The 14569-nt window shown below is 41.6% G+C and overlaps 1 long non-coding RNA gene across 3 annotated transcripts in view; it reads right to left on the bottom strand.

The window, feature by feature from the left end:
- Positions 1 to 12838, bottom strand: part of LOC103884644 — a 28899-nt gene extending 16061 nt beyond the window's left edge. Inside the window, exons 1-2 of one of the 3 annotated variants that reach the window (XR_004182677.1) lie at positions 3815 to 12838; positions 2759 to 2797 (exon numbers count right to left, since the gene is read on the bottom strand). This is a non-coding gene — a long non-coding RNA (uncharacterized LOC103884644). The remainder of the gene's footprint in view (positions 1 to 2758; positions 2798 to 3814) is intronic. The other 2 variants (XR_001902884.3, XR_647319.4) reach the window with 2 other exon arrangements.
- Positions 12839 to 14569: the final 1731 nt, after the last annotated feature.

The following is a 14569-nucleotide window of genomic DNA, read 5'->3' as shown; positions in this document are numbered from 1 at the left end:
GGCGCAGGCTACACAGCACGGAGTGGAATAGAAATACAGCGATTATCCAGTTCATTTACTTGCAGTACACAGCCAGACAAACCAATCCAGGTAGTGCGGGCCATAAAAAAACATTTCGAGGTGGCTGAATTATCCAGGTTCACTGCTAACTTTGTTCAAATGAACTGGATCACAGCCAGCCCCACATAGCATTGTGTGCTTTTAAATATAGTGCAAGGGGAACCTGCACCAGCAGACATGAGGAGGGGAGGGGCAGGTGTCGGTGACCCTTGGACCCAGACGGCATCTGACAAAGGGTGACATTAGGCTTTGGCAGAGCCTCGGCTACACTGTCTGCAAAGCGGTTATCACAGGGAAGACAGGGCGGCCTGCCAAAATACAGACACTGGGACCAACCAAAGGATAATTGCTATAAATTCCATACAGGGAGTGGAGAGAGAGATGTCAGGAGAACACGAATCGTGGCTGGGTAGCAGCAACACAGGACTGCAGGGTAGAGTCTGACAAGAAAGGGAAGATTTTTTTGAAAAGGCCAAATTTGTTCAAACAAGGTATGGCAGGCCAGCTGGAAGACATGTCAGTCAAGGACTAGACTCTGCTCAGAGGTATTTCTGTCACTTGCACACGACAGCTTCTCAAAACTAAATATAAGGAAAAATTAGAGCTAGATTTTCTCCAGGCATGGGGTGAGTTCTAATTGTAATTTAGAAACTGATAGATTGACTAGCATTTGTTCAGGCCCTCCTAAGTGGCAGGTCCCTTTTCAGGTGCTTTGCATAAATTGGCTATTGGAGGGAAGTGGGGGTGGTTAACCCCTTAGGGATCAAAACCACCCCATTGGATTCTTATTGGGACTATAGGGATCTAGTGACCCCTGAAGTTCCCGAATTGTCCGAATTTTTTTTTTTTTTTTTTTTTTTTTTGAGACAGAGTCTTGCTCTGTCGTCCAGGCTGAAGTGCAGTGGCGTGATCTCAGCTCACTGCCATCTCTGCCTCCTGGGTTCACACCATTCTCCTGCCTCAGCCTCCTGAGTAGCTGGGACTACAGGCACTCGCCACCTTGCCTGGCTAATTTTTTGTATTTTTAGTAGAGTTGGGGTTTCACCATGTTCAGCAGGATGGTCTCGAGCTCCTGACCTTCTGATCTGCCCACCTCGGCCCCCCAAAGCTCTGGGATGACAGGCGTGAGCCAACGTGCCCGGTCTGAAAGTTTTTTTTGTTTTTTTTTTTTTTTTTTTTTTTTTGAGGCCGAAGTCTCAGCCTGTCACCCAGGCTGGAGTGCAGTGGCCAGATCTCAGCCTACCAGCTCCGCCTCCCCGGTTCCCCGCCATTCTCTGCCTCAGCCTCCCGGAGTAGCTGGGACTACAGGCTACCACCACCCTCACCCGGGCTAAGTTTTTTTTTTGTATTTTTTTAGTAGAGACGAGAGGTTTCATTGTGTTAGCCAGGATGGTCTCGATCTCCTGACCTCGTGATCCGCCCGTCTCGGCCTCCCAAAGTGCTGGGATTACAGGCTTGAGCCACCGCGCCCGGCCCGAAAGTTTTTAAATGTATTTACATGTATGTTTTTTTCTGAGAGAAGAAACCATGGTTCTCATCAGATTCGGAAACAGACCCATGACCCCAAACAGATTAAGGATTACAGTTAGCTGAATGAACTGGGAAAGACTGAAGGAATAACATCTATGGAGTATTCTCTGCCAGGCCCTGTACTTGGTGACATCATTCGATGTGGTTTGGCTGGGTCCCCACCCAATCTCACCTTGAATTGCAGCTCCCATAATTCCCACGTGTTGTGGGAGGGACCCAGTGGGAGATAATTGAGTCATGGGGGCAGTTTCCCCGATACTGTTCTCATTGCAGTGAATAAGTCTCACTAGATCTGATGGTTTTATAAGGGGCTTCCCCTTTCGCTTGGCTCTCTCTCTTTCTTTCTTGCTGCCATGTAAGACGTGGCCATGTCTGCCATGATTGTGAGGCTTTCCCAGCCGAACTGTGAATCCATTAAATCTCTTTTTTCTTTATAAATGAGTCTCAGGTATGTCTTTATCAACAGCATGAAAACAGACTAATACATCATTTAACTCTCCTAAAAACCCTAGTGGTATCATCCCCATTTTACAGTTAAGGAAAAGCAAAGCTAAAAGTGGACAGGTGGTCTTAGCAGGTGAATACACCTACTAACTGTAAGGTCTAGAAAGTAAACTCAGACCTATCTAGTCCAAAAATGTCAATCTTTTTAATACTATGATGCTTCCTGGGTATGGTTTTTTTGTGGGGAGGTGGGTGATTGCAGAATTAATGAAGGAAGGCACCAAGGAAGACCAATGTGGCATTTTCGCTGTCTCTTGAAGAATGAGCTGAGATTAGGCATCTCAGGGGAGAAGGAAGCACATTCCAAGTGGAAGGGGCAAGGTAAAAAGAGGCAGAGCCATGGGAAAAGATGAGATGTTAACTGAGGACATTGCCCTCCCTCCTGTTGACTAAGGCACTTTGCAAAAACTTGAGAGCCAACTAACAGTCACAAGACTAAATGCATCCAAGGATTAAACTTCTAGCCCATTTTGTCTTAAATTTCCTGCCACCCAAACCCCAGTGGAAACAGAGGAAAACCTCTCCTACCAGAGACCCTGATATAAAGCCCAGAAGTTGCTTAATGCCCAATATCGATTCAAACAAGTGCATTTTGTTTCTTTCTAATGCATCGTAAGCAGGAAGAGCAGGCTTATTGCAGGTCAGGAAGAAGCCAAGAGCTTACCCAGGGCCACTGGAGCCCAGACAGCAACACAGGGCCTCTCTGGAAGGAAAAGATCATTTGTTAATTGTGTGGGGTTTAATGCATCTCCAGTCCCCCAAGACCGCTCCTGTCTCAACATAAATAACATCCAGAGACTAAATATTCCCTGTGCACCACAATACAATTAATCAGGCTTTAGACACCCATTGACTCTACAGTGGGATTCTGCTGCCTTCTGAAACAGAAAAGCCATTGACAAGAGGAATATTAGCATGGAATCCCATGTAATTGAATTGTGGTTTTACGTCTTGAGATTAACAGATGACAAAGTCTCATCCCAGGGTGCTCGTTCCCCTCTCCTTACCCTGCAGACACACTGTAGATCATTTGGCCACACCACCAGCCACACACTCTTTAGTTCTGGTGTTGTTTTTAGAAATTAACTCTTTTTCAAGGGAGCCATTTCACATGCAATATTGCTGCTCAGGTAATAACTCCAAAGCATCTTCTCATTGGCTTATAAAAATTTTTAAGTGGATAACAGGCCAAACCTCTTCAGGATCCCTGCATGGAAACTCTTGTGAGTTTGTTTCCCATAAATAGAGGGCCAAAGGATGTTAAAAAGATAAAGATGCATGGCATTCATCTTGTTTCAGTAGATCATAAGCTCCTCAAGGTCAGGAAAGGGTTATTTGCTGATTGATTTAATATTTATTGAGTCCTAATTATCTTCATGGACCATAGAATTAAATCTATCGATATATTTGATTACAAGAAAAATATATTACTCCCTTTAGAAAGGATGCAGCAGCATTCCCTTTGATGCCTCCTTTCCTTTATACTGATTAACAACTTGAAAGAGCAGTTCTTGTTCTGAAAACAAAATATGAGTGGAAAAATACTTCATTCTATTCCATAAAACCGGAATGAAAGATTCTCCCTCTCTGAAATAACAAGGTGTTTAGAAATGAAGGAGCTGCAGGGGAAGGAGGCAGGGGGATCCTCATTCCTGCAAACATTTCACTTTCAAAGTACACAATATCAAAAATCTATGTAATTACGAGATTTCATACTTACTATTCTCAAAACGTGGTTTCAGCCAGAATGGAAGTGCTGCATAAGGAAACCTAAAAGGAAAAATTTTAAAAACAAACCAAAAAAAGCTAACAAATTTCTAACAGAGTTACTACTCTCAAGACCAGCAAATATGTGCCTATAAATAAATGCATTACTCGTGCCTACCAGCATATCACCTACAAGTGCTACACTTAGGCTGGGCGGCGGGGGCAGGGGCAGGGGGAGTGGGGAATGACACAGGAGAAAGGGTGGCTGCAGTTTTACACACGTGAACAGCACTCAGACCATCGCTGACACGTGCAGCATGTCAGATCTCTGGATTGAGATCATTACAAGCCCAACTTTGGCAGCTCGTTATCAATTCAGTGTGGGTGCTGTTTTGTAAACACATTTAATTTGGTTTTAAATTTTAATCCATAAAGTCATTACTAAAGGACTCCAGGCTGCTGAAATGATGAACCAACTGCTACTAAAGCTGACACGAAGGCACCAGAGCCAGGGATGGGGCTTTCCGTCCTCAACGGCCTTCTTTGCTTCCCTTACTCCTCTCACGTCCCTGATTTCCTTCTCACCAGTGAACTGACTCTCTCATGCATGGTCCCCGATCACATGGAAGATTTTTCTGTTCCTACCGGCTGTATGTGCATATGTGTGTCTCTGTGTTGTGTCTGTGTGTTTATGTGTCTGTCTCCTTCTCTCTCTCTCTCTCTCTCTCACACACACACACACACACAAGCACACACAATGAAACTCATTGCCTTTTTGTGAGCCAATATTCCAATGACTGCCTCCTCTACCTTTCTGATCTAAGCTACTTCTATACATAAGCATTACTCTTTAACAAAAAGATCAGGCACTGGGTGAGTTTGGAGGAATGAAATTGTCTTAAAGAGCTGATGGCAGGGAGTACAGCTGACTGACAGATGGACTGACCAACTGACGGGGCCGGCAGCGCCTTATCTATTGCCCTCCTTGGAGAATTGGTTCTCATGGATAATTAACCATAAAATGAGAGGTTTTCTTCAAAGGAGAGATCAAAAGGTGAATCTTTCAAAACATACCATATTATAAAATTTGGTTTATTTAAGAAGGTATCAGCTCTGGTTCTAAGGGATTTGTTTTATTTCAGCTTTTATTTTAGATATGGGGGTACAGGTATGGGTTTGTTACATGGGTATATTGCACCCAGGTAGTGAGCATAGTACCCAGTACGTGGTTTTTCAACCCACACCTGCTTCCGTTCCTCCCTTCCCCGTCTAGTAGCCCGCAGTGCCTGTTGTTCCCATGTTTATGTCCATGTGTCTCCAGGTTTAGTTCCCACTTATCTATGAGAACATGCAGTGTTTAGTTTTCTGTTCCTGCTTTAATTTGCTTAGGATGATGGCCTGCAGCTCCGTAACCACCAGTTTACTCCTCATAACAACCCTGTGAGGATGGTGTCATCCTTGTCCTCCTCTTCCCAGGAGGCTGGAGGACAGAGAGGTCAAGTAATGTGCCCAAAATCTCACAACTGGAAAGTGACTATCAGGATGTCCACCCAGATAGTCCAGCTCCAGAGTCCATGCTTCTACCTACTACACTCTGCAGTTTCTGACTTGATGGATTGCATCTTTGTCTAATAAAGAGGAAAATTTGCATTTATTTTTGTATGCATTTTATCTACTATTAAAGCCAAGTTTTCTCTATCAGGGAAAACAGATGAAACATTTGCCCTACTGGGTACATCAGTTACTATCCTATTTACCCTCTTGGATGTTTATCCTATTTTATTTGCCCCATTGTGTAAATCAAATATTGTTCACTACTTGTGTTTATGGCCCCACCATTAACTTAACAATACATGTGTTGACAAGAAATATTCTAGACCAACTTATGCTCCCTTCTATCCATTCTCTTTGCTAGTCCACAGACATAATCACCTCCCACTCCCATTCCAAAAAGCAGCTTCTTGCAGAACCATTCTCAAGCACTCTCCCCTACTGCTCAGTGAGGTTTAATATAGCATCCCAGAGCAGCCAAGCTTACACAGCCCTGGGGCACCTAACACAGAGGCCCAGGAAGCTTCCCTAGAAAAGAACTAGTGTTGATCAAGGAAGTCTCCATGTGCTGTGCTGTTCTGTGATAATCGTCTGTCTTCCTTTGATCTAAAGTTAAAGTGGGCAACATAAACCCTGGACAATGTGGGAAAGCCAAAAGAGTGATTCCATTCTTTTTCTGTGGTAATAATAATAACATTTTCTCTTCTGCAGGGCCGGTGTTTTTACTGAAGTTTCTTCCAAAGAATGCTGTGCTTCAGGATTTTAAAACCCAAAGGCCCCAGGATTTTTTCCTCTTTCAAAAATGGATGGTTCTGCTTTTCATTTAAGGTGCAGTTTAGAGAGAAGCAGCCTGTGAAACCAATTAACTAATTGGAAATCACTTAATGACTGTAGCAGCATTTTGGATTTCCGGCGTTGGTTCACAGCAGTCAAGAGAAATTGCTTTCCAATATTATGATAAGGTAAGCTGTGGAGGTCTCACAGGGGGCGGCTGAAGGCTGCTGAGAGAAACAATCAGCTCTAATATGCCCACCAAAATAATGGAGACATTATAGCATGGAACTCAGTGATTGTAAAGTAAGCACAACATAAAAATCCAAAGATACGTGGAGATCTGCTGAGAATAAATGTGCAGCCATAGTTCCTTGCTATGATTTTTTGAGAGATTACAATCTTCACATAGACATTATGCTGTGGAAATTGCTCTTACAGAGAGAGCCAGGCATGTGTGGAAAAGGTGACATGAGGAGAAGGAAAAAATAATAGAGTAAGTGCTTACCCTGCCACAATTGTTCAATTAATTGTTTAGTATGAATATAGTCATTGTTCACATTAGGGAAATAATCTAGTTAATTGCTCTAGTTAACATAGGCAGAGAACATAAATTACCCCAAACCAAATATTTTATCCATTTGCCGTTGGTTTGTCTTCAGGTAATGAATTCTCTTAGCCTATTTCTAAATATCATAATTCATTAAACCAAAAACATCACTGTAGAAAATAATATCAGCAATCTCCAATACATCTTATTCCTTTTTTACCTTATTTTGAAAGAGAGGCACAGGGATATGCATGGGCAAAGGCAGTTTAAACTTGCTTTGAGGTGGACAGGTGCCTCAGAATTATTTTGTGAGTATGGCAATCTTTCCCCTGACCCCCTTTGCCTTAGTTTACTCAGTTGTAAAATGGATTGACACATGTTAGAAGACATAGGTGTTCCAGTGATGGTGACATGTTACAAACACGAAGCTAGAACACTGTAAATTCTTCCAGCAATTACAAACTTTCATTTTTTCTTCCCCATTGGTACAGTAAGTTTGGGCAACAAAGAGTCTCTCTGAGAGATACTTGCTGTTGTTTTCCAACAGGAAGGAAATTCTGTACACCCGCTTGTCACTCTACTGCCTGCATTTGGGCCTTACCTAGTCCCCAGCTTTATTAATTCAGTAATGATGAGCAATGTATTAGAGGCCTCCACTGGGTACTGCCTTAGATGCTTGCTTTGTATTCAGCCACTCCCCAAAGGACAGGAGGACAGAAGGTGTTCTCTTTTCAGGCAGCAGCATAAATAAAGACCAGTGTCACTTATACAAATCACTGTACCAAGAATTAGCCCACCAGACTATGGGACTACATTAGCCCTTTCTTCTCACCTGCCTCATATAGTAGGTGCTCATTCAAAGCAGGACTCACGTTGTAGAGCTACATGCCTGGAAGTCCTTCATACAAGAAAACACCTGAAAACACCCAGGGTGAGGTGGGCAACACTAGTACTCTAACACACTGATGATTCTTCCTTTAGAAACAGTGTTTCATCCTGAGCAAATTGTTACCTGTTTAAATTATTACCTTTCCTAGGACTTAATTTCTCATCTGCATTCCAGAAAGTGACATCCTGCTAACATCTGGATTATATCAAGACAACAGGGCTGATAAACTGATTTTTCATTACCAGTAAAGATGATCAATAAGTAAAGCAGAACATTGACTAATGATACAGTGGAGGAGCAACCACATCCAGAATGTGCCAGCTGTGAGCTGGACTACCATGAAATAACAAGGAAACATTCCATTCTTCTTAATAAAAGGAAAACCTCCAACTTATCAAAGGAGAAAAATCCTGCAAATTAACCTTTCAGACTGATTCAGAACATTTTTCTGGATGATGCACCTGAAGAAAAACATGTGATTCAACTGATAGCGTTCGTCACATCACAGACTGATCCAAAGGTGAGGCTATACCTACGAAGACAGGCTGAATGCCAACTCGTGTAGCCTCATTTGCAAAGCTCGGCACTCTGGAGCTTAAATGTCCCTGCTTAACAAATGGGGAGCAATTTAGACTGTTGTATAAAGACAAGACCAAGGCCAAAGTCTAACAATAGCTCCCCTCTCGCCAAGTCCTTGAATTAGTAAATGTTATTACAAAAAGAAAATATACTTTTATCTAGGTTGTTACTTTTTCCCTCTGCTGTCCTCTGTGGCTTTGCCTATAAGCTCACAGTTTTTAGTTAAATTGGACAATTACTGAGTGAGAAGTGCATAATTAATGAACAGTCACCGTATATGTTTGGGAAACTGTGACCCAATCACTGAACAGATAACTGAACCACTAAAATAAATGACTTGTTCCACTCATTACCTGATCAGCATTTGTTTAGAAGTTCCTTGGTGCCCTATCAAAATTCTAATCAGTTCTATTTAAATTACATTTTTTGCACTGCATTGTTATAAATGCTAATTTATGCCTAGAATGGAACAGCTTTATTTCTTACCTCCTGAAGAAACGGATGAATAAAAACATACTTCTACAGAGCATAAAAGATTATCAAGGGTTCAATGACTATTGGATTTTGCACTTGCCAAGACACATCCTGAGACTTCGAGCTAAGCCTTAGGGGACAACAAGGACATTCCAAGCCTCCCATAGCAAAGCCATCCCCAAGAAGAGTCTGAGGACTGTCACAGCAGCATCTGCAACCACTACAGGGATTTGATGCCTTTGGGGACTGGACAGTCTTTGGGGTGGTGAAGGGAAAGAAGGGAAAATTCTTACAACCTGAGAATAATGATCCAAAGAATCTGAAAGGCAGATGGTTATTTCAGAATCTCTAGGCAACTTTTGTGCACGGAGAGGGATTTCTCCGAGCCTGGTAGCCCATCTGCTTTTGCGATGGTGTCCATGTCCACCAGCTTGTAGGCGGTGGCGGATCTCACATGGTAACTCCATATATTTTTCACAATTAGTTTGGTCTCCAAACTTAGCACCAAGATGTCATTCTAAGCAACTCAGGCAGTTCCACCCAAGAGAAGACTAGAACACAGTTTTGCTCTCTCTGATGTGCAAGGCTTGACCACTTGCAGCCTAGGGCTGGCCCAGATAGACCCTAAGTCATTTGGGATCTAGAGGACCTCAGAAGAGAGAATATTGAGGCTAGTGTTCCAGAAATAGCAAGAAATCTCCTAATGAGGCCATAAAAGTCCTGCCTTTAAAAGTGCTTCATCCACTATGACGCTGCCCTCCCATTCCAGGCTCAGTGCCTGTGGAAGTCAGCAAGCCTGCCATTATCCTGCCTGGAGTGGGAGGCATCAAATTCAGAATTCATTGCCAGAAGTTTTTTATAAGCTGAGGAATTACCTTGAGAGGATTGAATTTCCAAGTGCAAGTCAGCAGCTGCTGGGGAGGCTGGGGCCACCTCAATCATCCTGTACCCACGAGTCTCTTGCAGAGAGGGGCCAGGCGAGGCTGGATCAGTCTGGCTTAGGGCTGCATGGCCAAGGGGCTAGAAAACACAGGTTCACAAAGGCATTTAACCTCGTTTAAGCAGTGCAATGTGGCTGAGGCTTAAAACAAGGCTGGAACGTTTTCTTGCTTATTATCACCTTGATAACCTTTCCTTGTAGCTAGGAAGGAGTGGAATGAGAAAGTGGGGCATAGGGAGACACTGGGAGAGGAGGGGTGGGCCATGGCACTGAACAGGAGGGGAGAAAGCTGCTGTTGTCCTGTTTTCTGAGTGCAGTTGGAAACAGAGGAAGGATGTTTGCTCTCTTAATATTTTTACTTTTAAATAGAAACTGTTTTCCAGACTGCATGGCTAATCACTTCATAGAAAAGGGAAGAAAAGAATAGCTTTCATTCACTTTCTTTGAAACCTATTCATTACAGTTTGAAAGCAAAATTTCTCTATGAAATACCTAAGTAGTGGCAGCATTTCTACAAGATCTAAGTGTGGGGGCGAGGTAGCAGAGACGGGAGAAGTAAGCAGAGCCCAGGAATAGCTGTGCTCACGTCATCATGGGAAGAAGAGGACTGGTCACCTTCGTCTATTTCACAGAAAGTGCTGGAAGTGGTCCTCGGCGGGGAGGGGCGCGGGAAGCAACATGGCCCCCTCCCCACACCTTCTCAAGGAATCGCTAACAGCACACCTGTCTGCCCTGTGGCTGAAACCAATCCTAAAAGGAGTCTTTTTAGAGAAATTAAGCTTTACAATGATTGTTTCTCAATCTTGTTTAAATCAGTTATAATAATAACTGATTCTAATACGCATAAAAATCTCTCATCCTCCTCTAAAGCTATTTGAACGAAACCCAGATTAAAGCTCTGCGATGGGAGCATGTGGGGTTAAACGCCTCACTGTGGTTCCTACCAGCAGATGATTGTGACTCTAATACCCACCCACTACTCTCCTGCCTGATCATCCTTGGACTGGCAATCAAAAGTCCTAGATAATATTTCTAGTCAAATCTGTGTATAACTTACATTTGAGTTATAGAATTTCACTGCTCTAATCTGAAAAAGAAAATTAAGCCCCTAGGGGAGTACGTGTTGTGGACTTTACTACCAAATGTTCACAGATTGTGAGGCTCAGTTACCATTGTGATTATCTTATTATTATTATTGTCATTGCAGGCATTTAACATTAACTGAGGAGCTACAATTTTCCTGACTCTATCCAGGATAAATGATACAGGAGTTTTACAGAATCATAGTTACCATTGACTCTAGGCCAATAATTTGGCATTTCATCTCAAAATATTGCTCATATTAGAAATGTGAGACAAGGGGTCAAATGAGAAGACATCCTCCATCTGTGAAGTGATTCGCATTTTCAATATGTCTATTTAGCCTCCATCCTTATCAGTTATAAAGCTGTGGAACAACCAAAGAGTCCTCTGACATAGCACTAGAGGCTTCATTCCAGATTAAAATTGGTAATTAATCAATATTACATATACTTTATTGTTCCATCCTCTTAGCAATTACTTGGAAGACAAAATAAGTAATGCTCTTTAAATTTTAAGATGGCGTAAATCTGGGAGAAATAGCTAATATTTTGAATTCCATATGACTCAAAAGTTCTTGCCAGGCTGGAGCAATGGAAAAAAAATTTATATGAAATGTCACAAAAGTAAACATAACCCTGCACTTAAGTTCAAAATGCCATTTTAGTTACATTACGTTTTACCAGAAATCATGTGAAAAACCAGAGGGGTTTTACTGTGTGGTTTAAAATCAGGAGAAGCCAGTGTGATATGGCTCCCCAAAATGCTAACAGAATTTCAGATGACAATAATAGACATCTAGTCCAAAACAGGAGAGGTAATGGTTCTGTTGTACAGTGGTCAGACATCATATCGCTAAGAGAGAAAAGGTAACACAACCTCCTTCACCAACTCTGCAAATTCAAAGAAGTTGTCATTTGAGCCTTAGTGTTCTCATCTGAAAATGGAAATAATAGCACCTAACAAAGATATTCTCATAAAATTATTGTAAAATCAAATGAGTTGGTCTTCATAAAACTCTTTTGAAAATTATAAAGTATCATTGCTCTGGACATCTGCTGTTTGTCATTCAATAATCACCTTCCTCTTTTTGGCAGCTGCAATTCAGCCCTCCTTTGGGGAATCTCCTCCACCATTTTTACCATGTGGTGGGCCCAACTTGGCTGAGGCTGCAGAGGTTGGTTTAGGAATGGCTACATGACGCAGTCGGAGCCAAGGAGACATAAGGAGACTATGCTAGGGCTTTTGAGAACACAGAGCCTTGCTCCTTAGCTGTATTTGGTCATATAAAGAGTCGAGTCTTGCGATAGCGTCCTACTACCCAGGGAGAAGTCAGCCTGAAGATGAAGTTTAACCAACAGAAGTGGGGGAGGAAAGGCAGAAATGAAAGAGATGAAGAAACTAAGCCCTGATGACCTCCTTTGATATGTGGATCAGACCGTCCCAGCCAAAGCCAGTATTCCCTTGCACTGTTCTATGTTCCAAGCCCATATATTACCTTTTATAAGTCAGTTTGAGCAGGGTTTTTAGGTCACTTGTAACAGAAAGAGTCCTACAATTGTGCATTTATTCTAATGTCTTGGAAAATCCAGTTATTCAAATATATGGAAATAATACATGAGAGAGTTTTCAAATGGAAAAGATAGATTCCACAAAAATCAAATTGGTTTACATTGTGTTAGATTATTATGTTTATGTTAGATTGTTATGTTAGACTGTGTTTACTAATACAAGCAAAATTTCATTATTGACTACGTCTTGGATTCTAAGACTTACATAAGGATTTATATAACAACTTTGTTCTAAAAAGAATTTTTTTAGCATTCTGCCCCTGGGAAATCCATGTTGCCAGCCTACCCCATCTTGTCTTCCTGCTGAGCTAATAGCCAGATCTCCAACTAAAACAGCAGTGCCCATCTCTGATTAATGGGACCTTTCTCCCCACCTTTTTTAATGGCTTTCTCCCATTGTGATTTCAATCAGAACGTTGCTGGGAATCCCTCCTGGTGCCTCTCCAGGATCACTTCTATTGCCATTTCTTATAGACTCCTCCTCGAAAAGAGAAAAGCCAAAGAAATGTCCCCATACTCCAAAGCTAGAATCAATGTGGAATGTGGAGAAATAAATTATAGCATTTTCCAGCCAGAAAGGCCTATAGTCATCATCACCTCATCAACAATGGGCTAAATCCATTCCACCTGATTTTTATTTTCTTTTTATTTTAATTTTAAAAAATATTTTATTTAACCTAATACATCTAAAATATTATTTCATGTGCAATGAATATAAAACATTACTAATGAGATATTTTCTATTTTTTATTCTAAGTCTTCAAAATCCAGTGTGTGTTCTGTACTTACAGCACATCTCAACTGGGCTATACCATTTTTTAAAATTATACTTTAAGTTCTAGGGTACATGTGCACAACGTGCACGTTTGTTACACAAGTATACATGTGCCATGTTGGTTTTCTGCACCCATCAACTCATCATTCACATTAGGTATTTCTCCTAATGCTATCCCACCCCAGCCCCCCAGCCCCCCACCCCCAACAGACCCTGGTGTGTGATGTTCCCCGCCCTGTGTCCAAGTGTTCTCATGGTTCAGTTCCCACCTATGAGTGAGAACATGCGGTGTTTGGTTTTCTATCCTTGTGATAGTTTGCTGAGAATGATGGTTTCCAGCTTCATCCATGTCCCTGCAAAGGACATGAGCTCATCCTTTTTTATGACTGCATAGTTTTCCAAGGTATATATGTGCCATATTTTCTTAATCCAGTCTATCACTGATGGACATTCGGGTTGGTTCCAAGTCTTTGCTATTGTGAATAGTGCTGCAATACATATACATGTGCATGTGTCTTTATAGTAGCATGATTTATAATCCTTTGGGTATATACTCAGTAATGGGATCGCTGGGTCAAATGGTATTTCTAGTTCTAGATCCTTGAGGAATCATCACACTGTCTTCCACAATGGTTGAACTAATTTACTCTCCCACCAACAGTGTAAAAGTCTTCCTATTTCTCCACATCCTCTCCAGCATCTCTGATTTTTATTTTCAATTGTTTTATACATAAAGTTTTATTTGAACACAGCCATGCCTGTTTGTTACATATATTTGTCTGCTTTCATGCTATAATAGCAAAGTTAAATGACTGTGACAGAAACCATATGGCCTGCAAAGCCTAAAATATTTACTATCTGGCCCTTTATACAGAAAAAGTTTGCTAACCTCTAATCTAGTCCAAACAACTAGTTTTTAAAAAAGCAGCTTAGTCCCAGAAAAACTAGCTAATCATACACAAGATGCCAAATCCAAGTTTGTTTCACACGGTGGTATTTTCATGTTCTATTCCTATGTATCTACTAGATTAGAGGTATCTTATGGGCAGAGATTGTCCCTCATGTTTCTGTGATATCCCAAACAATAGAGGCTAAATACTGAAGTATCCATTGAAACCAGTTATATAATTGCAAAGGTATTGAGGGGATAATGAATTTATTCAAAGACGTCTATGTAAACCATCTCCCCTCCTGCCTCCACAGCCTCCAAATATTTGTAGCCACAAACCAATGATTCTCCACGGGATATCAAGTCACTATCTGTGACATCATCTATAAAATGGCATAAAAGTATCCACCTCACAGAATGGCGAGGCTCAGATGAGATAAAGTGTGGAAGGCATGTAGCACAGAGCCTAGCACACGTCAAACTCTCAAAGACTAGTGGGTTACTATGATAACTATCATAAAAATGGAGGCACCCTGAGACAAAACTAGGTCTTACAGGGAACATGTATTTTGCTTATATTACTGTAGTAGGGACTTCTCTCAGATACCTACATAAGCAGTGGGGGAATATATATAAAGGTGGGTTCCAACACTTCATTTCCACAAACAATTGAATCCATATTCAATTGCTGTCACCCAA

Source organism: Papio anubis, chromosome 3, assembly GCF_008728515.1.
Source record: "Papio anubis isolate 15944 chromosome 3, Panubis1.0, whole genome shotgun sequence".
Classification (NCBI taxonomy): Eukaryota; Metazoa; Chordata; class Mammalia; order Primates; family Cercopithecidae; genus Papio; species Papio anubis.
Note: the sequence above shows the minus strand (reverse complement) of the source record. Positions and strands in the feature narration are given on the sequence as shown.